Source organism: Phoenix dactylifera, chromosome 1 (assembly GCF_009389715.1).
Source record: "Phoenix dactylifera cultivar Barhee BC4 chromosome 1, palm_55x_up_171113_PBpolish2nd_filt_p, whole genome shotgun sequence".
In the NCBI taxonomy this organism is placed as follows: domain Eukaryota; kingdom Viridiplantae; phylum Streptophyta; class Magnoliopsida; order Arecales; family Arecaceae; genus Phoenix; species Phoenix dactylifera.
In genome coordinates, this window is record NC_052392.1 from 28,209,385 (window position 1) to 28,237,379 (window position 27,995).

The 27,995-nt window shown below is 40.6% G+C and overlaps 1 long non-coding RNA gene across 1 annotated transcript; it reads left to right on the top strand.

Annotated features, from left to right (window-relative positions):
- The first annotated feature begins 6 nt into the window (after positions 1 to 6).
- LOC120112234 lies at positions 7 to 27,779 on the top strand. The gene is made up of 4 exons (XR_005513733.1): positions 7 to 139; positions 3,250 to 3,340; positions 12,177 to 12,272; positions 27,489 to 27,779. It is a non-coding gene; the product is annotated as an uncharacterized LOC120112234 (long non-coding RNA).
- Positions 27,780 to 27,995: the final 216 nt, after the last annotated feature.

A 27,995-nucleotide genomic window follows, 5' to 3' on the forward strand; every position in this document is an offset into this window, starting at 1 on the left:
TTTTCTCACACTCGTCGCATTCTTCTGATAACTTTTTCTGTTTCTTTCTACAAGAAATCAATCTCTCAAATTTCACAAGCCTTTCACCTGCCCCAATTTCAGCCCTCATGAGCTGATCTCCAATCCTCATCCATAGACGGTAATCAGCGCCTACATCTTTCTCTTCCATCACAGTTTTCTTCGATTCTTTCATATGTTTGAGCTATTTTCATTGTTGTTTGATTCTATTTGTTTCTTGGATCAAGAAAACAGTTTGGTTTTCATGACGCTTTGTGCGTAGATTGTCTGTAAACGTTTCTTTTTCGTAGAAAGATGATGTTTTAATTGAGGGTAATGCATCTAGAAGCCGGTTTATTTGTGATTTTTGGTGGATTGATTGGAAGCCCCTTCTTCTAAGGTGAGATTTGATTAAAAATCTTATGTTCCCTTACTTCTGCATGCAGGGGCTCTGTGACAGTCCATAATTATGACCCATTTTTATTTTTTCAATTAAATACAGATCACATCTATATGCCTCTTCCATTGCTCATTTTCAGAATTTTTAATTTATGGTTATGCATCTAGAAGGTGGTTTATGTGTGATTTTTGGTGGATTGATTGGAAGTCCCTTCTTTTAAAGTGAGATTTTGATTAAAAATCTTGTGTTCCCTTTTTTTTGAGATAGTCAATAATGACCTCTTTTTTTTTTTTAATTAAATGCGGATTACCTTTAACTGCCTCTTCCATTGTTGAATTTTCGGATTTTTCATTCATTTCTGCTCTTTTTGGTTCTTTCATTTTTCTAATGGATGTCAATGAGCTGTTTCATTTTTAACCCATCTTTTGAGTGAAAGATGTTGTATCTATCAATGATATTGTATTTGAAAGCTGGCTTTTTTGTCTTTTCAGATGAATTAAATAGAATTCATTTCTTTAACATGGATCTTTATTATGAATTTTGGTGTTCTCCTTTAGCCTGCAAGAACTGTGAGATGATAAGGAGTGATTTTTTGGACCCAAAACGCGTGTAGAATCAATTTCATTGCAGTTTTCTTTTTTACTTTTGTGAATTTCAGCTAATCTTGTTGTTATTTGGTGCTCTAATCAAGAAAATTCATAGATTTATGCTTTCTGTCGATTTTTTAATGAGTTTTTTTTTTTGGGGGATTGAGACGAGAAACAGCCAACAAAATCAGAGAGAAGACAAGATCGAACCTAGGGCACAGAATGTAAAAGAATCTCTTTGCAGTTCTCTTTGTTTGTTTGATGAATTTTGGCTCCTATTATTATTTCATGTTCAAGTCAAGAATATCCATGCTTTGTGCTTTCTTCTGATTTTGTAGAGTGAGTTTCTTCGGGGGACTAAAACAAGAAGCAACCAATAGGATGAGATCGAATCTAGAATGGTGCTATCCAGCATCCAAAGACTTTACCAACTCAACTAGTCGGCATCCTCTTTTTTATTAATTTTTCGATTACTTTTTGAGAAGAATTATTTTTATTGTTTTCTTTACTGACATTATTTGTTTTTTTTTTTTATGATAATGGATATGCTTATTTTCTCCAAGTTTTTACTATTCCTATATATAGTCATTCTTAAATATAGGCAAAAAATACTTGTTTCAAAATTGTCTTCTACCTCTTCATATCAAGATTTTACAATATTTAGAGTTAGTCCGTAGTTAAAAATTTATAAACTTGATCTTGCTAAAAATAGACTACTTTGGCACATCAATGCATATACATATACATACGTACGTACGTACATACATACATACATACATACATACATACATACATATATATATATATATATGTATGTATGTATGTATGTATGCATGCATGCATGCATGCATATATGGATGTATGCATGCATGCGTATATGTATGTGTGTGCATATGTGTATACACACACACACATATATACACATACATGCAAGTATAAATACATGTATACATGTTTGTATCTACGTACATACATAAAGTCATAGAAACATAAATGCATACATAATACATACATATATACATGCATATATGTGTGTGTGTTGCGTGCGTATGCGCATGCATACCTATACTTCTTTTGTGATCTCATTTCCAATTCCTTAATATGGTTCTCTTCAATCCTTTATTTTTCAAATGATATTTCTTTTATTTTAACTAAAGGTGGCAATGCTTAACCGTTCAACCTATTTAACTTATTTCAACTTGTTGTACTTTAGGTTAGATTACCTATTTAATAAAATGTTCAGGTTCAGATCTGAATTTTTGACTTGTTTAATAAATAGATTAGGTTCGGGTTGACAGAATTTTTATCTATCTTGTATCTAACTTGTATCTTGTCAGACCCAACCTGTATCTTGTCCGAACCAATCCGATTGCCACCTATGATTTTAATTGGTACATTAGAAAAATTGTTTTGGATTCTTGATAATAAATAAGTGTTTCTTCAAGTGTATTTCTTATTTCTATTTTTTTGACTGAATCGTACAAGTATATCTTCTTCTTTTTTCCTTTTTTCTAGTGAATCTTCAAATTTATTGTGAGGACCTGTGCGGGCGTGTGTTTAGTCCCACATCGGTTATTCGCTGGGTAGATCTTGGGTACTTATACAGGATCAAGGAACCCAAATAATACCTTTCGGCTAGCCATTTTGGGTGAGGTCATAGGTTGTTACAAATGGTATCAGAGCGGATCCGGCCCATAACCTATGTGGAATAGGGGACACTGCAACACGGATCTATTAGAGCTGACCACGAGCTGATTGTGGTGTTTGTTATTAGATTCGAATGGATTTGAACCCTTAGTCTGATGAGGACGTCATGGCTTGAACGGGAGGAGTATGTGAGGACCCGTGCGGGCGTGTGTTTAGTCCCACATTGGTTATTCGCTGGATAGATCTTGGGTACTTATACAGGATCAAGGAACCCAAATAATACCTTCCGGCTAGTCATTTTGGGTGAGGTCCTGGGTTGTTACATGTATCCTAGTTGCATTTTGATGCAATGAATTTGATCATGAAAGATGAAAAATTTGGATGAATTTCTTATGACTGGGCAAATGTGAAGAAAGAAGTGGGTCATCATCTAATTATTGATGAAAACTTCTGTAAACTGAGGAATGAGAGAGGTCTAGAGATTTGAAGTTTTAGAGTGATAGACAGTAATTTCTCCATTTAAAAAAAATAGATCTGTTTTTTAAAGAAAAATTATCATTATATAAGATCAAACACAGATTTTGACATTCTACCTGATCAATTTTTGTGCTTTGACAGATTTGATAAAAAGGAGAGTTTGTTTTCCAAATTACTTGGTCTTGGAGGGAGGAGATAGTCTGTCCATTATGCTCGTGAAGGGTTGGTTAAGGTATTAAAACTATATTTTTTATATTTTGATTTCATAATGTATTTTTCCTTATATTTTTTCCTTATATATTCTTGTTAGAATATCTTCAAAGCTCATGTTGCTTCTTTTAAGTAGATATTATGTTATGGAGATTAAGATGACTAATTTGTAAACTTTTTCTTTACCAAAGGGTTAGAATCTTGCTTAGCCGGACAGAGATTTGAGCTTCAAAGTATCGTTTGAACTTGCTAGTTCCCTTAGAATTGAAAACCCATCCTTTGCATGAGTAAGAAAACCCTTTTTTTTTTGTTCCGAGAGTAAGAAACCAATATATTTCCATGGGTCGCCCTTAATCAGTAGTTGATTTCTTTTGCATTTCTCGTATCTCTTTTCGTGGATCAATACTCATCATCTTCTTGTCATGCATAAATTCCTAACCTATGATGGATGACCTTCCAAACAAGAACCACTTTTCTTTTTCTTTTTTTCCTTTTGAGCTAGAATGAAAAAAAGTCAAGCCAAAATTGGGCGAGTTCAGGATTCAAACCTAGTAACTACTTCAATACTAATGATACTGATCTCCATCTCTCTCTCTTCCTCTCTCTCCCTGTGAGGGGGGGGGGGGGGGGGCGTTGATCATCTCTTTACCTGTTTATGGACTTTTGATATTAGTTGGGATAATTTTTGAGGAAAAAAATAGATTTTTTTTTTGGTAAGTCAACCTCTTAGTACACTCAGCCGTGAGATGGCCCAGAACAGTCACTGGACAAAACACGATCTAATGCCAGCGGCACACAATCGGAACTACTCCAAAAAACACTCCCAAAGTAGTGGGCTACAAAGGAGGCGACCCAGTTCGCTGAACTATTCGCCTCCTGAAACACATGCGAAGTCCGAAATAACTCTAACTCCTCCACGAGCCGCCAAATATCTCAGAGTAGTGGGTGCCGCTCAGACCTGGTCTGACGGCTCCGGATCCAACTGATCACTGTAGCCGAGTCGCCCTCCAGGAACGCCCGCCTAGCACCCAAGTGCACTCTAGCATAGACGAGGCCTTTCATGTCGCACGCAACTCTGACATGAGAATGGAACCATCAAATGTACACCAGCCCTCAGCTGCAATCATTCTGGAGTCCTAGTCTCTGATCACAAAACACATGCCACATCTACTGCCGCCCTCTGATATACTGCCGTCGAAGTTTATCTTAAAGAAACCAGAGGGTGGGGGCTCTCAGAATACCATCGATACCATCGCATACCTGGACGTTGCAAGAACCAAAGAAGAACCCCAGGTGTCCCTATCATCTCTAGGTGATATCTCTGCAGCAACGCTCACCAGCTCGGCTGCCTGTGAAAAAGCTCTATCAACCACTGATCGTGGGTAGAATCCTCTATCCTCAACAACATTAATACTGCAGCCATCCCCCACCGCTCAGTAGATGCAGGGGAGTATCTGTGGGGCTCGTACACACATCTCCCACCAAATATAAGAGCACTAACGCCCTAGTGTAAATGAGTCTCCCATCCCGTACTTTGCTCTCATCAGTCTACTCCATAACCCATCCGCCTCCAACAGAAATCTAGCCATATGCCTCAATGCCAAGGCCTCTCGCCTAGTAAGGAGAGAGTGAATGCCCAAGCCCCCGGAGCTCTTCGGCTGACATAGGACCTCCCATGCAAGTAGATGAATGCTCCGCAATAGTTGCTCCAATTGCCTAAGAAAGACAATCGGGACAATGGTGTTTGAAAGCATGTACACGGGGATAGAGCTCAGCACTGACCTAACCAAAATGACCTTGCCCGTCATGGAGAAAAAACTCGCCTGCTTCCCCTCCAATCGTTGTTGGAAGGTCAACTCCACCTCGGAACAATCTGCCCTGCGCAATTGTCGACCGGTAATGGGGATCCTCAGGTACCGCATGGTACCGCACTCCTCCTCAATTTCTAGGATCTTCGAACTGGTACCTTTCAACTGGATTTCAATCTTCGGACTGTAGGATATTGTCGATTTGGCCAAATTGACCCTCTGCTTGGATGCATTGCAGTACTCCGTAATTATCCCCCAAAGTGTCCGTGTCGACTTCCTAGTCGCACGAGCCATCAAGAAGTAGTCATCAGCAAATAATAAATGAGAAATTTGGAAGGTACCGGACCTTGGTGTGTAAAGCTCCAGCTCACAAGTCTCAGTGGCGCTACGGAGGGCTCGGGATAAAGCATCCGAGAAAAGGATGAAAAGTAATGGAGACACCGGATAGCCCTACTGCAGGCCCACCGAGGATTCGAAGAAACTCGTCGACATGCCATTCACCAGAATGGCATAGGATGGTGCTAAGATGCAACTCATAACCCATTCAATCCACTAATAGTGAAACCCAAAAATCTCTAGGGAGTGTGTCACAAAGTGCCAATCCATTATGTCATATGCTCTCTCCATGTCCAACTTGATGCCCATCCTATGTGAAGCCTGCCTAAAATCACTCATAAACTACTGGGCTATCAATACATTGTCGGATATACACCAGCCCCCAATGAATGCCCCCTGCTCAGGGCTCACCACCTCATCTAGTACCCCCCTAACCCTCCTCACTAGGATTTTGGCTATGATCTTGTAGAGGGTGATACAGAGGCTAATGGGTCGATAGTGGATGGGCTCTGTGGCATCCTGCCTTTTCGGTATCAAGGTTATGAAAGTCCGTTTTCACTCACTAGATATGGTAGCTGAGCTGAAACACAGTAGGATGGCCTCAATCACATCCATCCTAACAATATGCCAATACTTTGGAAAAAAGAGAGGGAGAAAACCGTCCGGCCACAGAGCCTTGTCCTCAACCACGGACCAAAGGTTCTCCTGAATCTCTGCTACTGATACCGGCCTAATCAGCTCGGCATTCTCCTCCTCAGTAACCCTCTTGGCTGGGGCAGGCTGGGTAGGCGACCCTCCACCACTGGTGTGCTCAGTCCACCTAGCCTTGAAGAACTCATGCAAGATCCTCCTAACCGAGGTTGGACCCTCCATCATCTAGCTACTGCTCTTCCTAATGCTATGAATTCTATTCCTCTACTGGCGGATAATAGTGGATTGGTGGAAGAATCTGGTATTACGGTCCCCCTCTAGAATCCACTGAACCTGCAACTCCAGAAGGTCTTCTACTGCTGAAGTAATGAATGGTGCATAGCCAGGTGAGCCCGAAGGTCCCTCTGCTCCTCCTCACATAAACCACCATTCTGCTCTTCTTTGTCCTAAATGCTTGCAATCACTACTTCAACCCCTTCAATCTTTCTGAAGATGTTCCCCACCTCCACCCTGTTCCATCTCCTCAGGCGTCGCTTGATCATCTCAAGCCTACGTGACACCCTCTCTATGGCATTCCCTCGCACCTGCCAGGCTTCCCTCACCACCTCCCATGATCTTGGATATGAAAGCCAAAATTTCTTAAATCTAAATGGACCGAGAGTCTAAGCTACGGGAGAGGTGCTTACCAGCACCGGACAATGATCTGACGCAATCCGTGGCAAGTGAAAAACCCTGAAGTTAAGCCAGCTCTGAATCCACCCCGCTGTGGCAAACACCCGGTCAATCCGCTCTCATACCCTGGCATGGCCCAACCTGTTGTTGCACCATGTATATCTCGGCCCCGAGAAACCTAGATCCACCAATCCACTTCCTAAAATAAAATTCTGAAACTTCCTCACCTCCACTTTGTTCGTGAATGGCTTGCCCCCCCTCTTCTCCAGTGGGCTGTCAATGCAGTTAAATTCGCCAACCACTAATGTTGGGTACCCATGATGAATCATGCTCCTTACCTCATCCCACAGAATTCTTCTCTCACAAAAATCTGTACTAGCATAAGTGGCACAAAAAACCCATGGTTGCCCATCTTCCTCCGATATGACCATCACTACATTCTGAGTACATTCATTAAACACATCAATTTTTCATATGTTCGACTGCCACGTGACATGCAATAATTTTCCCTGACAGTCCCCGAGATTCAATTGCATAGAATCCCCATGAGTTGGGAATTCTTCTTCTAGCTTGTTGTAGGCTTCTACCAGAGAGTGGTTTTAAGGTAACACAAATGGTTGGTTCATGTATGTGAACTAACCTCCGGAAGGCCGGGCTAAAGGACGGTTTCCCCGCTCTCCGGCAATTCCAAACAAGAATATGCATATCAAGGATCCGAAGGGGTGCTTCTGCCCACCCATAGCTTGGCACCATCTGAATGTAGTGAGCCGTCCCACCCCTGCATTGCCTTTTTTAGCTTAGCAACAATACGCATGTGGGAAACCTCAGTAGAGTTCGACCCCTCAGCCCCGATACCAATCACCCCCTAATCCCCTACACCACTTGACACTGTCCCACCATCAACCAGGCCTGCTTGGGGATCCTTGCCAGGCCTCCTATTCTCCCCCATCTTCCGCACCGTCTGTCTCCCCCCCTTCTTCTAAGCTTGGTCACCCTGCTTTTGCCGTTGAGCACCACCCCCCAAGCTTCCCACACCTTCCTCTGCCAGGACAACAGCCCCAGCCACCAAGACTAATCCCTCCCCTTCTTGCTGCTCTTGGTGCTCCCTGCCACCAATCTCTGATTCACCATGTGAGATAGTCGATGCCGCTAGATCCGAGCTCTTCCCAGAGACCGCCCCTGTCCTCGCCGCACCTTCTACCTTGCCGGTGTGTGATGAAGGGTCCTTGCTCCTATGCGTTGCCAGCCCCTCCTCTGACACAACCCTTCCACCATCATCGGCCGTGAGATGGAGAGTGCCCTCAGGTTTGGCTCAGTGGATGTGGACGACCTTCGCAGCCGAGCACCAAGGACGGCTCGATTAGTTTCAGTTCCCTGACAACCTAGTTTTGATCCAGATTCGGATCCCTGCCCGTCCGCCCGGTTCTGGTCCGCAGGCCCCTTTAGAGCTTGGCCTTTCAATGGGCTTCGTGCCCATTTGGACGGCCCTAGTTCGGTTGCTGCCACCTTGTGGACCAAGGTCAAATGGGCTTCTGCCGCTCGGGACCTTTGGTTCCCTTATAGCCCAAGTTGCTCCACACCGAGTTGACTCGGCCAAACTCAAAGTTAATCAATGGGTCAAAAGCACTCACCTCGGTAGGGAAGGCTGAGTCACCTTCGGGATAATCCACCGCTGATGCTTTCTCCCAATCACACCTAGCCATTCTCTTCCACTCGTCGGACTCTACCAGAACCTTGGACGGCTCCAGGTTGGGTGTCGGATCCTCGGGGTTTTGGACATCGGCAAGTGGACCCCGAGTTATTTCTATCCCCAACTCGACGATAGTCTTCCTCCACTACTCCGCTCCGACCAGTTTGGCTTGCGCATCCGGCTAGTAACCAGCCACAGTCCATATGTCGGCCGCAGAGGTTGATTGGGGCCAACATCGGCCAGGATCGGTGATGTCTCCATTGCCTTGTCCTCCCGCCTTTGAGTCCCCCCCTCCACCTGGTGCCGAGGACCGAGCAGTGCAGGGCTCCCTTCCATGGCCGAGACACCCACATCTGTAGCATACCCCCGACAGATTTTCGTAGGTAAAATCCTGTCAGATCGGCTCCGATTTGCTCTGGAGATAGATCCCAGGTCATAAGGGTTTCAAGGCATCCACCTCTATCCTAACCCTCGCAAACTCTAGCCGCCACCTGCCATCTGTCGTTGCATCCACTACCACTCCGGCAATGTCGAGGATTGATTCCCTGTCCTAGAACTCGAGCGGGAGTGCTGGCAATCACACCCATGACACAACCCTGGTCACTTCCTGGACACCGGGCACGAAATCGGGGCGCCACCTCTCCATGGCCAGTAGCTGTCCCGCTACCAACCATGGGCCACTTTGGAGCACCATGTCGCTCTCCTCCTTGAAGCAAATGGCCAGATGCCCCGCTGCCAGAGGGAAGCCTTTGACCTTATTGCCAAGCCTCACCCTGTATTGGATTTCCTTCAGAATCCTCTTGATTGGAATAGGGCGGCCGAGGCTTCGGGCAAGAAGGGTTGTCGTCGACCAAGCTCTCCGGGCTCTGTCGATCCTCTCCGGGGGAAGCTCCAAAACCTCGGTGAAGACGCTCTGGTTCTGCCGGAGTTCAACTTGGGAGATCTCGAAGGCGGTCCATCACGGCCTGCTCGAGGGAGCCTGGGCTACCGCCGACCACAAGGGCTTCTCCGTCGCACCTAGTAGTTGCCGAATCCCACTCCTTTGATCCGCCCTAGTCACCACTGGCTCCTCTACATGCCGATTCGCTGCTGCGTCCCGCCAGTGCTCCGCCGCCTCACAGCCACTTTGCATCCTTTCTTCAGGTGTTGCTTTCTGAAGTAAAGCATCTCGAGCTTCCTTTAAATTTAAAAAAAAAAAAAAAATAGTTTTGAGAAAATACATTACTTTGGATACTTGAGTCTCCTTCATTGCTAATAAATGAATCTGTTTTTAAACATGCTATATGAGTTGGGTTTGAGTTAGCCATGTAATTTATGTGTTGGATTCATGTTAGAAATTTTGATTTTTTATTTTCTGGATATGGTTTGAACGTGATTTGAAGTATAAGCTTAATTTTAAGTGCTTCAATTGTCTCAACTGGACACGAGCAAACATGACAATCGTCACATTCCGCTATCCACCCACATGAATCATCAGCACAACCTGTAACATAAAGTTTGAAGGGCAACCTTGAGACAAAGCACATATCTAACAAACTCACCCCCGAAGCGCCCAATGTCCCACTCCTCTCCATTTGAAAAAGAGAAGCCAGACCCCCACTGTCTTCTTCCCACACTTGTCATCGCTCTTGAAACTTTCTTATTTCTTCCATAAAGGAAAGAGCCCAACCTCTCAATTCTCATAAGCCTTTCCCTTAATTCAGCCCCCAGGAATTCTCTGATAGCCATAGATTGTAACGACCACCAATACCTACCTCTTCCATCACTTTCTCTTTTATTCTTTCATCGGATTCAGCTTCTCTTTTTGCCATCTGGTCATCACATTTAGTTCTCGTTTTAGTCTTCCCACTTAGCTTGTTATGCTTTTGTATTCGTTAGATGTTTCATTTTTCCAGGGTGCTTTTATGTGAAAAATTATGTTTTCATCAATGCTATTTCATCTGGAAGCCCATTGCCTTTCGATTAGTAGTTCTTTCTTCTAAAATGAGTTTTTGATTAGAGATCTTGGTGTCACCTTATTTCTGCATGCAATATCAACGAGATGGTCAAGAATGACCCTCTCTCTCTGTGTGCGCGCGCGTGCACGCACGCTCACAGGTGCGTGTGTAATGTAGATCGCCTTTAGATGTCTCTTCCATCATTGATTTCTTAAGCTATTTAATCAATTTCTACTCTTCTTGGTCCTTTCATCTTTTCCTATATCAAAATTGATGTTTCCATCTGTGATTTTATACTTGAAATCCTGTTTTGTTGCATTTTGAAATGAACTAATTATAACTATGGATTAGAACTTCCGTTCTTAAAATGGACTTTAGCCTTCAACTAAGCATTGGTGAGGAATAGGTTTGAATCTAGATCATGCTTAGATATCTCTTCCATTTAGTTCTATTTGATCTTTTGATCAATTTCAACTTTTCTAGTTGTTCTTTTAGTTCTTTTATGATGTTTTTTTCATTGTTCAGTTTTCTTACTAATTAATTTCTTGTTTTTGTAGTTTACTTTTATTGTAAGTGGGAACCAACATTCCTAATTTTTCCATGTTTTCACTAGGACTATCTATATAATTTATTCTCAAATATAGGTAAAAAATCTATATATATATATATATATATATATATATATATATATATATATATATATATATATATATGCATGTGTTTTTAAGGGTACGTGCCTTTATTTTTATGTACATGTATAATGTAGATTTGTGAATTAGATAGTTTCTCTACTTTATCTGGTTCTCTTCAACACTTTCTTATTTAAATTTGAAATTCTTTTTTATCAAAAGGTTCATCAAGGAAATTAATTTGGTTTCCTCATGTAATAAGTGTATCTTCAAGTGCCTCTTTTTTCTCCTTTAAGTGAACCTTTGGTTGTATCTTTTTCTTTTCCCATTTCTAAGTTTATCTCAGTTGCATGCTAGTGTGATGCATGAGTAATGCAGGATTTTGTCCTTTTTAACACCTAAGTGGAACATTTGTGTATATTACCAATGTGGCATGCATTTGGGATATAAGTCTCCATGCATTATTCAGTTACTGTATCAAAAAAATATTTAAATGAATTTCCTAGGATATGGTAAAGGTGAAGAAACGGGAGACTTCATTTTACATGATAGATAGAGTGATATAACTAGACATTCTAGCTAATTAATTTTGCTCCTTGCAAATACAAAAAAAGGGAGAAAATCATAGTTTACATCAAATATTTTGTAAAGGTATTAAAGTTTCCACATAGTGTATTTTCCTTATTATTTTCTTCGTAACTATTTCTGCCATAATATCTTTCAAAAGCTCATCTTTCTTCATTTATAGGATATTAGATTATAAAGTTTAGAAAATAAGATGATTATTTTGTAAAGCATTTTATTATATAACTGATGATGATTATTATATAACTGATTATTATGTAAAACATTTTATGGGCAAGCAGGGTTGAGGATAATAATTTCTTTTGGAATTGTAAGTTCTATTGAAACATTACCTTATTCATTTTCTTGGTTTTTTTTTTGGCTGTGAACTCATTTTCTTGGTTGTCCTAACATTTATGTGTTGAAGGGACAGGATCTCCCTCATATCTTGTTAATTGACTCTTATACATGATCAATGTTTTGTGGCATTTCTCATACTACTTGGGCTATTTGTGTCCACTTCCTTGCTGATAGATAAAGAACATGGTGGGGTTTTTTTTTTCTTTTGCAGCTTAGTGGTTGTGATATTAGGAGGCGTGCCATCTTTTGGACTTGGGAAATAAGTTCTGAAGGATTTGACACATTATGAAACCTATCATCCTAGACGGTATGTCGCAATTAGAATTTTAAAAATTTGTTTGCTTTTTTGTTTAACATATTTGTATTGGCGGTTACTTGAATTATGGCCTGTCAGTTGGTGATTACTTGAATTTTAAAAATTTACTTGCATTTAGAATTTTAAAAATTTACTTAAAGTTTAAAAATCTGTTTATTTGATCTATCAGTTCAATTATGGCCTTGTCATAATGAATTGATGTGGTTGAAACTAATTTTGGTACCAAAGAAAGTTAAACTATATGATTTTTATCCACTCTACCTTTAACTAGGTAATATCTAGAGCAATGAACTCGGTCTCCATGCTGCTCCAAGATATAATCGTTCGTCTAAAATATCCTTAAGCTATAGAAGCACCACCAAGAAGAAACAAAGTGATCTAAGAAATTATGATCTAGGTTGCATCACTATAAACGTTAACTACCTCAGGGTATCCAGTGTAGAGAAGATAAAGATGAAAGGTCCCTTAAGATATCCAAATACTATTTCTAAAAAGGTCAAATGAGATTGAAATTGGTTATGAGTATATCTATTTAATCATCCTAAAATATAGGTAATATCTAGTCCTCTCCTATTTGCCACATATAGTGGAGATCTAATGATTTGAGAATATCTAGTTTGATAAACAAATTCACTTAAGTTCTTCATAAGATGTACACTAGTATCATATCGAGTGGGAATCGGTTTTCAATTGAAAAAAACAAATTTTTTAATCAATTTATTGATAGAATGAGAAAGGGAGAGAGCTGCCCTTCTTAAGAGATTTCATTAGCTTTATCCTTATGACTACATTGCCTTCATCTAGATCTTTCATATCAAATTGTTTGATAAAAAGACTTGATCTCGAATATGATTTTAATAGATATTCCAACTATCATAGTATCAATGATGTACAAGCAAATGATCGCATAGTCACTATCCATGAACTTCGAAAATATACATTTATCATGATCATTTATAATAAAATTAAAAGATAGGATGGTCTTATCAATTTTTTCATGCCATTATTTGGGAGCATGTCTTGAACCATATAGGAAATTAACAAGTTTGCACACCTTATTCTTTTGTCCCTCTACAACAAATCTTTTAGATTATTCCATGGGTATCTCGTCTTCTAAATTTTTGTTTCGAAATGGAATCTTCACATCAATTTGATGAATGATTAGTTTATAGATGGAAGCAATAGGCAAAAGGATTATAATAATTGTAATTCTAATTATAGAAAAATAGGTGTCAAAGTAGTTTAGGTTGTTCTTCTGGTTATATTCCTTAGCTACTAGCCTAATCTTATATTTTTCTATAGAATCATAAGGTCTAAGTTACTTTTGGAATATCCACTTGCAACCTAATTACTTACTTTCGAGTCATAGATGGATTAGAATGTAGGTTGGGTTTTGAATGACTAAGTTGAACTCTTCCTTTTGAAAAGGAGCATCAACCGAAGACTTCATCTCTAAAAAGGTAGAAGGTTCACCATCAATAAGGAAAGTGGAGAATCCCTAATCAAGGTCTTTCCCCACCCTTGTGCCTCTTCCAAGTCCAACATGTCTACTATTAGATCTAGGCCTTTTACTCTTTTTTGATTCATGGGGAGACTCAATTTCAATGGGATTAAGTTATAAGAAGTGGATGATTTAGATGATATTGGATCAGAAACTTGGTTTCTAAAGAAAAAAATATTTTCAAAGTAAGTTACATCTCTAACCTCAATAAAAGTATTATCTGAGATGTCACTATCACTGTATTTGTCACAAGTAACCTATTGGTGTTACAATTAAAGAAATACCTTATAGAAATGGCATTTATAGTTTTGGGTCCTATCTTTTTTCTTTTAGGTTCAGATGTACCAACCTAAGCTAGGCACCCCCACACTCTGAGATAATCTAACCTTGGAGTTCTTCCTTTTCAGAGTTCAAAGATGCTTCAGCATTATCTTCAAAAGGTACCTTATTTAGGATATAATAGACTAATAATAGGGCATCCCCCACAAGTGTTCGATATCCAGAATTAACTAATATTAAATTAATCATGTCCATTAAGGTTTAGTTTTTCTATTCGGCTACTGTCACGCACCGAGCCCGGAGCGCGGCAGATGCCACACGCCCACACGGCGGACCGCACAGGCATGCAAGGCAGCAGATCATATCAAAGCAATCACAAATATTTAAAGATGACATAATTATTTAAATTGTTCAAAAGCAGTCTTACAGAGTTTCAAAATAACATTTGCTAACATAATTCAAATGTCCAAACTAAACTAACTAAAATGCCAATAACTGAAAAATCATCGAAAAATCTAACGCACTCCCCAATCTCGTGCGATCAAGCCTCTGGATCTGAAAAATAAAGAAAATAAAATAATGAGCTACATTAGCCCAGTAAGCAACAAAATACCCCAAAGTGGGGTCAGAGCATATCAGATCAAAATACAGGATAATGTCTGGAATAAATCATAAATATCATTGTTTTGCTGTTTTCAAAACTTATTATCATTTTTTCGAAAACTCTGATACCAGAATCTCAACATGATAGGCTACGGCCACGTAACCCAGTGGCATGGGTTGCACAGAGTGCCAAAAACCACTATTGTTAGTCACCGGTGGCAACGGTGTCCAGAAACCACTATTCTAATCACCGGTGGTGCGATGTCGAAATCGGTTCCTCACAGATTACAAGTCGACAGGTCCAACGTATAATCCCCATTGGCGGGGCCAGAACAGAACATAACAGATCATAGCCATGCTGAGAATGCATATATATATATAAATATATTTCAAAAATTATCCAATTATATTTCACGGATTTCAGAGCATATAACATGATTTTCAAATAAAATTTAACATGCCTGACCCATTTTACTGAATACAAAACATTTGTCAAAACATAATCAGTTTATCAAATAATTTAGAAATCACACTTGAAGTATTAAGCTACTTACCTCTTCTCGCTTAATTCCTACTTTAGGCAGGCGGATCAGGTTCACCTATTAACATTTAATTAATTTCTTTGTAAATTTCAGAGCTAAGCGAAAATCAAAAATAATACTATTGGATTTCGGGTTCAAGTTTGGAGTTCAACCGGATTTCGGGTTCGGATTTCAAATAGACCCAAATTGGGCCTAACCGGGCTGGACTGGGCCCAAGTTGGGCCTAAAATGGACAGGGCCCAACGGGCCTAGTTTGGCCCGTGATGGGCCTCCTTCTTCCCCCAAACTCCCCATGGACAGGGGAAATGAAAACTAAGAGAGGAAGGGGGAAACTGTGGGGGGGTCGGCCTGGGTGGCCGGCCTAGGCGGCTGGGGGCCGTCGCCCGATCGATGGCCAGCCGATCACGGTGGCAGCCGGCGTCCGCTACGGCTCCCGGCGTGAAGAAGCAACCGAGAATGGTCTTGGTTCATGGGGCCAAAACCAAGGGAGGAAAGCATGCATCGGCTAAGATCGGAGAGCACAAAGGGAAGAGAGCTTACCGGCAGTCGACGAAAGTGGCGGATCTCGGCTGGGGGAGGCTCGATCCGGCGGTCAAGCGGTGGCGGCGGCGCTCGGAACCGAGGGATGCGAATCTCCAAAACAGGGGAAGGCACGGGTGGTGATGGTGGTGGATCCGGCGCACGCCAGCCACTTGGGAGGCAAGGGCAGAGGAAGGAGAGGGAGGAGGGAGGAGAGGAAGAAGAGGGAGCTCGGCGGTGGCCCTAGGGGAAGGAAAGATGGAGTTTTAAAGCCCCATTGTAACGGCCCTCCACCGCGATTTTCGCGGCGGTCAAGCGAGATCCGCGGTCGTGAATTGGCCGCGGATGGACTAGGAGGGCTGCCGTTGCCCCGTTTGTCCCCCGGAGGAGCTGGAGAGGATCGCGATTGCGATCCTCTGTTCTGGTTCCTCCCGAATTGAATCGGGGCTGATGTCAGCGAGGGCTGCCGACTTCAGCCCCGTATCTCACATTCTTCCTCCCTAAAAAAAATTTCGTCCTCGAAATTTAACATACCTTAGCTTGCAAAAAGGTCCGGATATTTTTCCTTCATCTCGTCCTCCAGCTTCCACGTAGCCTCTCGTTCTGAGTGATTGCTCCACTGGATCTTAACATAAGGAATCGTGCGCCTCCTCAACACTTGTTCTTTTCTATCAACCACACGTACAGGCTGCTCAGGATATGTCAAATCTTCTCTAAGCTGCAGGGGAGCCACTTCAATCACATGGCTCATATCTGGAATATACTTTCTCAACATAGAAACATGAAAAACATTGTGAACTCCAGACAGTGAAGGTGGGAGTGCCAATTTGTATGCCACATCTCCTACTCTTTCCAAAATTTCAAAGAGGCCCACATAACGTGGACTGAGTTTTCCGCGTATTCCAAATCGCATCACCCTTTTAGTAGGAGACACTTTCAGAAACACATGATCTCCGACCTGAAATTCCAATTTCCTTCTTCTATTATCTGCATAACTTTTCTGTCTGTTTTGAGCTATCCGGATGCGTTCCCTGATTAGCTGGATCTTCTCTACTGTTTGCTGCACAATCTCGGGGCCCATAGTTTTTCTTTCACCAACGTCATCCCAACAGATAGGTGATCTACACTTTTTTTCCATATAGAGCCTCATAAAGTGCCATTTGAATACTTGCCTAGTAACTGTTATTATATGCAAACTCAACCAAAGGCAAGTGACGGTCCCAAGAATCTTTCATATCCATTACACAAGCTCTTAGCATATCTTCCAAGGTCTGAATGGTTCTTTCTGATTGGCCATCAGTCTGAGGGTGGAAAGTTGTGCTGAAGCTCAGAGTGGTCCCCAAGGCTTTATGCAAACTACCCCAAAAGTGAGGTACAAACCGCGAGTCCCTATCGAAAACAATAGATACGGGTACTCCATGCAACCTCACTATTTGTTCAATGTAGAGCTCTGCAAACTTTTCCAAGGTCATTCCTACTTTGAATGCCAAAAAATGTGCCGACTTTGTCAATCTGTCCACAATCACTCATATAGCATCATAACCTTTAGGAGTGCAAGGCAACCCGGAGACGAAGTCCATAGTGATGTGTTCCCACTTCCATTCAGGAAGTGGTAGGGGCTGCAACAACCCTGCCGATCTTTGATGCTTTGCTTTGACTTGCTGACATGTCAAATACCGAGCCACAAGTTGTGCAAGTTCTCTCTTCATATTATTCCACCAAAATGTACCTTTCAAATTCTTATACATCTTAGTACCCCCAGGATGCACTGTATATCCAGTATTATGAGCTTCCCTCATTATTTCATTCTTTAAATCGGAGTCATTTGGAATACACATTCTGTTCCTGTATCTCAATTATCCATCCTCATGAGGTCTAAATTCTGATTGAGAACCTAATTCAATATCACTTCTAAGCTTTTGCAACTGAGGGTCATCTGCTTGAGCAATCCTGATCCTCTCTATCAAGGTAGGTTGGACACATAGGTTTGCCAAATGTGCATCAGGGTCATGCCAACATACCTCAATTTCTGCTCTTCTCAGATCTTCCGGAATTCTCCTCTGAGAGGTGAGTAAGGTAGCAATACTACTAGTAGATTTTCTGCTCAGTGCATCTGCTACCATATTAGCTTTTTCCGGATGGTAATGAATAGACAAATCATAATCCTTCAGTAACTCTAACCATCTTCTCTGTCTCATGTTTAGTTCCTTCTGGGTAAAAAGGTATTTCAAACTTTTGTGATCAGTGTAGACCTTACAAGATTCACCATATAAATAATGTCTCCAAATCTATAATGCAAACACAACAGCAGCAAGTTCCAGATCATGAACGGGGTAGTTCTCCTCATATGACTTTAATTGTCGAGAAGCATATGCAATAACCTTATCATTCTGCATCAGCACACAAACAATCCTTTCTTTGAGGCATCACTGTAGATGGTATAACCTTCACCACTAGAGGGAAGGGTAAGGATGAGAGCAGACACCAAACATTGCTTAAGCTCCTGGAAGCTCTGTTTACATTTATCTGACCACTCAAACTTAACTCCTTTACGAGTTAGTCGAGTCAAAGGTGCAGCAATAGAGAAAAAATCCTCAACAAATCGTCTATAATATCCTGCTAGGCCCAAGAAGCTGCGAATCTCAGTAACACTGTTGGGTCTGCTCCAGTTGACCACTGCCTCGATCTTCTTTGGATCCACATAGATACCCTCTTTAGATATTACATGCCCTAGGAACATCACACTGTCTAGCCAGAATTTACTTTTCTTCAACTTACCATACAACTGCTCTTGTCTTAGGGTTTCCAGTACTAACCTCAAATGCTGCTCGTGCTCGGCCTGGCTCTCAGAATAGATCAAGATATCATCAATAAAGACTACTACAAATTTGTCCAGAAAGGGTTTGAACACCTTGTTCATCAGATCCATAAAAGCTGCAGGGGCATTTGTCAGTCCAAAAGGCATGACCAAAAATTCATAGTGCCCATAACAAGTATGAAAAGCAGTTTTAGGCACATCTTCAGCCCTTATCTTTAATTGATGGTACCCACAACGAAGATCAATTTTGGAGAATATCTGAGCGCCCTTTAACTGATCAAATAAGTCATCAATTCTTGGTAGAGGATACTTGTTCTTTATTGTTACTTTATTTATCTCTCGATAATCAATACATAATCTCATACTACCATCCTTCTTCTTTACAAATAAGACTGGAGCTCCCTAAGGTGAAACACTAGGTCTGATGAAACCCTTATCAAGAAGATCCTGCAACTGCTCCTTTAATTCTTTCATTTCAGCTGGAGCCATTCTATAGGGGGTCTTAGAGATTGGTGCGGTACCAGGAATCAAATCAATTGCAAATTCAATTTCTCTATCTGGTGGCAAGCTAGAAAGGTCTTTCGGAAAGACATCAGGGTATTCATTCACTACTCGAATATCTTCCAATCTTTGATATGATTGTCTGGTATCAACCACTGTGGCAATATACGCCATACTCCTCTTTCTAAGCAGCCGCTTAATTTGCATAGTGGAGACAACTCGAGGGGAGGTATAAGCACCACTACCTACGAAGCTGAATTCAGTATCTCCGGGGATCTGAAAGTTTACCCGTTTCTCATGGCAGTTAATGGTGGCAAATTGTGTTGCTAACCAGTCCATACCGAGGATTATGTCAAAGTCATGCATATCTATAACTATCAAATCAGCAGGCAAGTCTCTACCTAATATCTGAATCGGACAAGTCTTGCAAACCTGGTTACCAATCATCCGGCTCCCGGCAGGAGTGCTAACATGCAGATCATACTCTAATTGCACACAAGGTAGGTCATGTTTTTGCACAAATGTAGATGACAAAAAGGAATGCGTAGCACCGGAATCAAATAATGTATAAGCATAAACAGAAGCAACTGGCAATGTACCTGACACCACAGTGTTGGATGCCTGAGCATCCTGCTGAGTCAGTGCATAAATACGACCCTGTATGCGCGATCTCCCTCCTTTCTGCTGCTTAGGAGAAGAAGGCTGAGCTGACTGAGCCGAAGCAGGAGAAATTTGTACTTGCTGGGTTCTTGTAGTTTGAGGCCTCTGAACTAATCGAAGGTCCTGTTGAGGACACTCAGCTACCTTATGAGCCTGCTGGCCGCATCTGAAACAAGCACCGGATAATTGTCTATAATGTTCAGTCTTATGCATACCACCACATGCATCACACTTATGCTTCTCTTGCTGAATAGTTTTTCCATAAGATCCTTGCTTTCCTGATTGCCAAGATTGATTATGAGATTTTGCAGTCTTGCTAGAACTCTGTCCACTGCGAGCATCATAATCTCTGCTTCTCTTCTTTTGTTTCCTATCTTTGGTATCATATGTTTCTTTCCAAACAATTTCCAGATTCTTAGCCCTGTCTACCAGATCATCGTAGTTTGTCGAGTGTACTGCGGCCAAACTCCGATGTAAGTGAGGCTTCAATCCTTCTTCGAATCGCCTCATCTGGGACCCTGCATCCATGACGAGGGTGGGAGCAAACCGAGATAGCCTGTCAAACTCTGCCTCATACTCATCCACAGTCATAGTTCCTTGATTTAGATTGAGAAATTCCCTCTCTAGCTCCCTCAGGCGACTAGAGGGAAAATACTTGGAGTAGAATGCTGTGCGAAATCTCTGCCAGGTAAGTGCCTCCTGCTCGGGTGCCAATGTACGCTCCACAGACATCCACCAATGATGAGCTCGGTCCTAGAGCATATAGGTGGCAAATTTGACCTTCTTTTCATCGGTGCACTCCATTGCCCTGAAGGCTTTCTCCATTTCATCTATCCAGGTTTCGGCCTCTTGAGGACTAGTGGTGCCTTTAAAAGCCGAAGGTGCCATTCTCTTGAATTCTGCTATACTCCTTCTTTGCTCAGGAGGAGCAACATCCTGCTGGACTGGTTGCTGAGGTTGTTGCCTCTGTTGGCGTACTAACCCGACGACCTCCTCGATCAGTTCGAGCACCCGAGTTTGATTTCCAGCGATAGCTTTCGGAGTCATTGTTGATTGACCCTGGGGCCCTGAGCTTTGCGAAGCCTCGTCCGCTTGATTAGCAGGGACCCTTCCCCGAGAGCCCCTAACCGTCCGATTCAGGCTATGGACACGACGAGGCGGCATTCTGATTCAGTAAAAATATAAATGTCATAAAATCATCCAAACAGAATAATACGAAATAGTTAATAAAACAAATGAACATTATCCCCTTATCTGGTTCCTACCCATCTCTCAACCTTTCTGGCGGATCCTAGGAATCCTAAAACTTAGGCTCAATATAATTGTTTCAGTTACAATCCCTAGTGATCTTAAATCTGAGCTCTGATACCACCAAATCTGTCACGCCCCGAGCCCGGAGCGCGGCAGACGCCACACACCCACACGGCAGACCGCACAGGCATGCAAGGCAGCAGATCATATCAAAGCAATCACAAATATTAAAAGATGACATAATTATTTAAATTGTTCAAAAGCAGTCTTACAAAGTTTCAAAATAATATTTGCTAACATAATTCAAATGTCCAAACTAAACTAATTAAAATGCCAATAACTGAAAAATCATCAGAAAATCTAATGCACTCCCCAATCCCGTGCGATCAAGCCTCTAGATCTGAAAAATAGAGAAAATAAAATAATGAGCTACGCTAGCCCAGTAAGCAACAAAATACCCCAAAGGTGGGGTCAGAGCATATCAGATCAAAATACAGGATAATGTCTGAAATAAATCATAAATATCATTATTTTGCTGTTTTCAAAATTTATTATCATTTTTCTGAAAACTCTGATACCAGAATCTCAACATGATAGGCTACGGCCACGTAACCTAGTGGCATGGGTTGCACAGAGTACCAGAAACCACTATTGTTAGTCACCGGTGGCAACGGTGTCCAGAAACCACTATTCTAATCACCGGTGGCGCGGTGTCGAAACCGGTTCCTCACAGATTACAAGTCGACAAGTCCAATGTATAATCCCCATTAGCGGGGCCAGAACAGAACAAAACAGATCATAGCCATGCTGAGAATGCATATATATATAAAAATATATTTCAAAAATTGTCCAATTATATTTCACGGATTTCAGAGCATATAACATGATTTTTAAATAAAATTTAACATGCCTGACCCATTTTACTGAATACAAAACATATGTCAAAACATAATCAGTTTTTCAAATAATTTAGAAATCACACTTGAAGTATTAAGTTACTTACCTCTTCTCGCTTAATTCCTACTTCAGGCAGGCGGATCAGGTTCACCTGTTAACATTTAATTAATTTTTTTGTAAATTTCAGAGCTAAGCGAAAATCAAAAATAATACTATTGGATTTCGGGTTCGGATTCGGGTTCGGGTTCAAGTTCGGAGTTGAACTGGATTTCGGGTTCGCATTTCAAATAGACCCAAATTGGGGCTAACCGGGCTGGACAGGGCCCAAGTTGGGCCTGAAATGGACAGGGCCCAACGGGCCTAGTTTGGCCCGTGATGGGCCTCCTTCTTCCCCCAAACTCCCCATGGACAGGGGAGATGGAAACTGAAAGAGGAAGGGGGAAATGGCGGGGTGGTCGGCCTGGGTGGCTGGCCTAGGCGGCTGGGGGCCGTCGCCCGATCGACGGCCAGCCGATCACGGTGGCGGCCGGCGGCCGCTACGGCTCCCGGCGTGAAGAAGCAACCGAGAATGGTCTCGGTTCATGGGGCCAAAACCAAGGGAGGAAAGCATGCATCGGCTAAGATCGGAGAGCACAAAGGGAAAAGGGCTTATCGGCAGTCGACGGAAGTGGCGGATCTCGGCCGGGGGAGGCTCGATCCGGCAGTCAAGCGGTGGCGGCGGCGCTCGGAACCAAGGGATGCGAATCTCCAAAATAGGGGAAGGCATGGGTGGTGATGGTGGTGGATCCAGCGGCACGCCAGCCACTTGGGAGGCAAGGGCAGAGGAAGGAGAGGGAGGAGGGAGGAGAGGAAGAAGAGGGAGCTCGGCGGTGGCCCTAGAGGAAGGAAAGATGGAGTTTTAAAGCCCCATTGTAACAGCCCTCCGCCGTGATTTTCGCGGTGGTCAAGCGAGATCCGCGGCCGTGAATTGGCCGCGGATGGACTGGGAGGGGTGCCGCGGGATACCCGCAGCGCCCTTGCCCCGTTTGTCCCCCGAAGGAGCCGGAGAGGATCGCAATCGCGATCCTCTGTTCCGGTTCCTCCCGAATCGATTCGGGGCTGAAGTCGGCGAAGGCTGCCGACTTCAGCCCCGTATCTCACAGCTACACCATGGACTGAAGGGAATAAAGAGGAGTAACCTCATGATTTGATCCAATGTTTTGCCAGAATAGGATCATTGTATTTGATGTATACTCACCACCTCGATTAGACCTAAGTCTTATAATGATTTCTTGATTTGGGTTTCTTCTTCGACTCTAAAGATTTTGAATTTGTCTAGAACTTCATCCTTAGGTTTGTGAGATATGTGCAATATCATCAAGAGAATCATCGATAAACATTCCAAAGTAGTGTTTGTCTCCCTAAGTTGGTGACTTGGTAGAGTTATATCATTACATCAAGAAGACTTGAACTTCTATGTGCAGACTTCAAAGGTTTTGAGGTACTCCTCGCTTGTATATAGACTTTATATTTAACTTTCTATCTAGACGCACCTTAGGAATGGGATTTAAGTTCATCATGTCATGGATTTGAATAAAGTTCACATGATCAGGTCTACCAAGGTAGATATTGTAAGATCTATGATTGACGACAACATAAGGATTTTTATTCACATTTTTGGAAAGTACATAGTTTGAACAAGCTCTCTCATACAAAGTCTTTCTCTAGAAACTTGGTAATATGAGTGATATAAGTTTATTTGATTCTAATAAAATTTTGTACCCCTAGGATTCTAATAAAATTTTGTATCCCTAGATACTAGAGGATCTACTGATCAAGTATCTCTTAACATTGGATACGAAGGACAAGGATTTTTCCAAAGTCATCTTTAAGCCTACTCATCTTTTTTCTTGCACTTGTGTTGTTGAGTTATTCCCAAGAATTATACCTCCGCCATATTATTCCTAAAAGGTGGAGAACCTAGAGTGATTGAAACAAAAATGAACATTAACTTCAAAATTAAGACACCAGTCATAAGATGAATAGGTGAAGTTTATTATAGGGGTTAAATTATTTGACTTGAAAGAAAGTCCGCACCACCTTCAACAATGTTCAGTTAACGTTCGGTGTACTTTCACATTTCCTAAGTAATTTAGTTTTCTTATGGTAGAAATCCTTCACCATGTGATTGTTCCGACTGTACAAGAAGCAGAAATGCACTTTCAACTTCTAAGCTAATTGGTTTTTGTTTGGATGATTTTGATTTTAAGAAGGTTTGAAAGAAGGATTCTATGTTAATCAGTTTTGAAATTTCTTCTTTTGAAGTCCTTCCCTTGGTGTTTGAATTGGCCTTATTTTGATAGTCTAGGATAGGATTCGATTAGTTTGATCTTGGATCCACACTCCTACTTGTGTTTGAGCTTAACTCGGTATTCTTCTTCGATTTGAATAGAGTTATTAACTCCTACCAAGGTCAAGTCAGCTTGCTTATGACAGATCTCTCGATAAGTTTGAACAAGATGGAGGAAGAGAGTCATTAAAGCTAGAACCTCATAACTCTTCAAGAATTTGCATCTAATCAATTCAGCATTTAGAGAAAATCTTAGAATTTATGGATATGGACACTAATAGGTTTGGAATCCATCATAGCATACTTTCAGATCTAGGATATGGTGAACTAGTCTAAGCAGGAAACATCTATTCCATACTCAATCTCTAGGACAGTCTACGGTATCTTTGCAGTCTTGATGGCAAGGTAAACATCATAAAGGAATCAGATATGGCATTAAGAATCCTATAATGAGAATAAGAGTCCATTTTCTTGTGGATTTTAACTTAAGTATTAGAGGAAGCTATTTCTTGTGATTAGTCTTAGAGGTAGTTTGAGAACTTGGTATAGATGAGGGTTTAGCCGTTTAGGATTGGGTTGTTCAATAGGTAAAATCAACTCAAGTGGTCAACCACTATGTCACCTGGTTTTGACATTCTTGAAAAATAAGCCATTGGATTTTTTAAGGTTTAATAGCACTATGATCATAAAAAGAAGCCATTTTATGAAATGTGTGTTGATTAATGAATACTAAGCACATAAGATTCACATCATCTAGTATTGATATGTTTAAGTATTTAGTTAATAGCTTCCAATGATAGTGCACTAAATTTTGAAACTCAAATTAAATAGTAATAAATGCATGAATTAAAAGAGAAAATAATTAAATGGTAATAAATATAATAAATAAATAGTGTACTAAATAATTATATTAAACCAATATGATTATTCTAATGCAGGATAGGAATAAATTGATCAAATACATTTTAATGTGTAAGTTTCAAAATTTTGAAATAGAGTAATTAAAACACAATAAAGTGCATTAGTAGAGTTTTAAATAGAGTGTTTAATATTTTTTAAATATACCAAAAAAATTACTATATGTTTTAAAATAAAGAAACAAATTTAATATCCAGATTAAGAAAATAGACTTCTCCACAATTTTCTATTATTTTTATTATTTTATTTTGGAGATTCAAATTAAGGAATCTCTTTCTTCTCTTCGATCAGATCATCACTTTGGTCTTCTAAGACATAACTAAGACTAAATAGATAAATGATTTATTTTTTTTGAACAAGTATTCTATCTCCTTTTGATTTCCAGTGTTGCAACCTTTGTACCATTTTTTTGATAACTTTGGATGCTTAATAATCATTTTTCCTTCAACCAACATCTTGAATCACGTTGTTTTTCTCTTTTCATGCCAAGATGCAATATTTATGTTATATATATATATATATATATATATATATATATATGGGTGTGTGCGTGCGCGCGTATATGTATATAAAGAGAGGTTTTAGATGTTACAACTTCATGGATTGTTGTCTTCGCTAACTGATTTAAAATAGCTAAAGACTTGTATGCTTAATGGTCCATTACACACAAACACATATTTCATCACAAGTATGTCAATACAATTTGATATTGATCTACACATCTTCCTAATTCTAAGTGTCTCTATCCAAAAATATACTATAGTCTATTTCCCATTTATATTTGAATTGAGTTCTTAAGTTTTAGCATCACAACTTAGTATGGAAGAATGGGTAGCAAATTTGAAATTGGATCTAACCTAATTTGACCAAAGTGAACTTGTTTTGACCCAACAAATTGTAGTTAAAGAAAAATTGGGCCTTGGATTTTAAACTTAGATCTGACTTAGACCTAACCTAAAATGAGGGTTTACTCATCTGCCTCTCCTCTCATTTGTCTCCTAGCTTTTTTTCTCATCCCTTTAATACTTTTCTCATCTTCCTTTTCTAATACTTTATTTATCTTCACCTTTTTAATGGAATTGGCTCTAACGATTAATGGTTCTGTTTGGGCTAGTCGAGCCAACTTAAGCTTAGGCCAAAAGCAAGCCTGACTTTTAAACTTCATGCCTGAGTTGGACTAGACTTATTATATACTTTCATGTAGGACTCAGCTCAGAATAGGACCATATATATTTTTTGCCAAATTTGCAACCCAAGTCAAGCCCAATACTTGTTCTAGTCTTCAATTTTATAGGCTACACTTGTCTACAGAAAGGCGAATAGTACTGCTGACTGGGTTGCCTCCTTTGCGGCTGACTGGATTGCCTCCATGTCTGATCCCTTGTGTGATCTTCTTTTTTCTGATTTTTTTGGCCACACTCATACTCGTCGTGTGTGAGTCGCCATTGTACCGAAAAAAATAGTAAAGCCTGACTTGCAGCCAAGTCCGCCCTAAAACCTAAGCCCAAGCCCTGTTTTTTCTATGTCGGTCCTTCAAATGTTCTACTAAGCATGTTAGGCCTCACATGTCCTTTGTCTTAGGGAAAAGGAAAAGAACTCTATATAGATAAAAATATGCCAATAAAGATGCCATGTCGTTGAAGATTTTTCAAACCAATCCAAGCATAGAAGTTCAAATCCATCATTCTTGATGATAAATAGGAACAAAAATTTTGGGAATGAGAAAACATAAAGTGCACATTTGTCTATCTGAGTTCGCCTACCTGAGTTCTTTGTTTCCATGCCTCTCCCCTCTTTTGTCCCCCATCCTGTTTCTCTTTCCTTCTTTTTTTTCTTAATACTCCTTATATCATTCATTTAATGAAATTGGTTAGGCTTTCCTGTCATTTCCCTCAGGAAAGAAAAAAAATGTAGATAGAATATGCCATTGAAGATGTTATTTAGTTCATGATTTTTGGACTTTAGAAAAGCATAGGAATCAAAATTCATCATTTTTTAATGATTCTTAGAAATGAATATCCTCGGAATGGGAAAGCCAATCATGATTCCTATGCCTAACAATTGATGCCTAAATGGAAAGGAAAATAAGATAGAGGGTGGTGTCCAAGGGTTAAAGTATCGATGTCAATACCCTTAGTGGTATCTTGTTGTTATCATACCTCATTGGCATATGGCATACTTTTGGCGTCGGCACAATGAAAATGTCATAGTGCAATATTGATCAGCATACCAATGCTAGTAACTTATTGGTATGACATGGCAAGACCATTATGCACCCTTGCTACTTATGGCAATGATTTAAAAACCATCAGGTTGTTTGCACTCAAAACTCATTCTCTCAATATACATTGTTAACACTAAAAGTCATTATTCGTTTTGATGTGCACAGGGACCTAACATGCCATGGTGACAAGAAAGGAATGGATGTCATTAAAGATACCTTCATACAAGGTGCTATTTCCAGAGATTTTAGGGATTTGGGTGTACATGCACTCCATGATTGCATGTAAAATGTCTATGTTATTATCCACTAATGTAAGTTAGTTAATATAACTTACAGTTATACACCTTGATTGGTACTCTATAAGAAAGAATGTAAAGGTATATGTAGAAGTATAAAGGTTGAATTATTGCTAAGAATTTGCTTCTACCTTTATTTCCAAAGTGGGAGCAGTTGCAAGGGTTGGTTCAGGTTTTCATATATGGAAATGAATTATTGAAAAGAAAATGATAAGAGCATAGGAAGAGAGTGCTTGAGTGAGCTTTTCAAGAGATTACGAAGCAAGTGTAGCATCTTGGATAATAGTTTTCTCTACTAAAATTTCCAACAAATTGTATTCTTAGAAACATGGCTTATCTCAAGTTCATACTAAGACTAGAGAGGTCTAGTTTCAAT